At 47.3% G+C, this 1,132-nt stretch overlaps 1 protein-coding gene across 1 annotated transcript in view; it reads left to right on the top strand.

Annotated features, from left to right (window-relative positions):
* Nucleotides 1-502: 502 nt before the first annotated feature.
* Nucleotides 503-1,132, top strand: part of LOC105538628 (zinc finger protein 708) — a 315,682-nt gene continuing 315,052 nt past the window's right edge. Inside the window, exon 1 of the mRNA XM_011978526.1 lies at nucleotides 503-604. The gene's annotated coding sequence lies outside the window, so the exon portion shown is untranslated. The remainder of the gene's footprint in view (nucleotides 605-1,132) is intronic.

Genomic DNA, 1,132 nt, shown 5'->3' on the forward strand with positions numbered 1-1,132 from the left:
GGCTCACTGCAACCTCTGCCTCCTGGTTCAAGCAATTCTCCTGCCTCAGTCTCCTGAGTAGCTGGGATAACAGGCACCCACCATCATGCCCAGGTAATTTTTTGTATCTTTAGTAGAGACAGGGTTTCACCATGTTGGCCTGGTCTCCAGCTTCTGACCTCAGGTGATCCACCTGGCTTGGCCTCTCAAAATGCTGGGATTACAGGAATGAGCCACCACGCCTCTCCGATAACATATTTCAATTAATCATTTTTTGACAAAAGCATTGGATGGCACATTTTTAAAGATTTGTTTCCTGTTCATAAATATTTTCCATGAGAAGAAAGCAAAGAACAATCCCCTGACACTGTGTTGTAAAAAATCTCAGTGTCTCTTTTCCTGTTATCTTCTCTGGGCACAGGGATATCAGAATGTTTTTGGATCAAGGTTTACCTTTGGAAACTTTATGAGATGATGTGCTCTCAGCCACCCTTCAGTATTTTTACCTGGTCCTAGGTTTCATTACTGTCTGGAGATAAACCAAGATACCCACCATGACTATGCCTGCTAGACTATCTAGTGGATATCAGCTCCTGGGTCATATTCTCCTTTAGCACAACCTGAAGTTTAGAGTTTAGCCTCTCAAGGGAGTAAGTGAATGCCCTGTTGCTGAGAGAAGTCTTGTGTACTCTTCCTTTGAAAAGCTAACCCTTGGCCGGGTCCAGTGGCTCAAGCCTATAATCCCAGCACTTTGGGGGGCTGAGGCAGGTGGATCACCTGAGGTCAGCAGTTCGAGACCAGCCTGGCCCACTTGGCAAAACCCCATCTCTACTAAAAATACAAAAATTGGCGGGGGCATGGTGGCATGTGACTGTAATCCCAGCTACTGGGGAGGCTGAGGCAGGAGGATCGCTTGAACCTGGGAGGCGGAGGTTGCAGTGAGCCGAGATCATGCCACTGCACTCCAGCCTGGACAACAGAGGAAGACTTCACCCCCCCCCCCCCAAAAAAAAAATGCTAATCCCTTGAAACATTAAGATTGTCTCCACCCAACCCAGCTTCCATTCCTTGGAGACATATTGCTGGTCAGCCAATCAGATTCTGGTATTGAGGGGCAAACAGAAATAATTTCTGCCCCCTGGATTCTCTAAGG

Source organism: Mandrillus leucophaeus, unplaced genomic scaffold (genome assembly GCF_000951045.1).
Source record: "Mandrillus leucophaeus isolate KB7577 unplaced genomic scaffold, Mleu.le_1.0 Scaffold196, whole genome shotgun sequence".
Lineage (NCBI taxonomy): Eukaryota > Metazoa > Chordata > Mammalia > Primates > Cercopithecidae > Mandrillus > Mandrillus leucophaeus.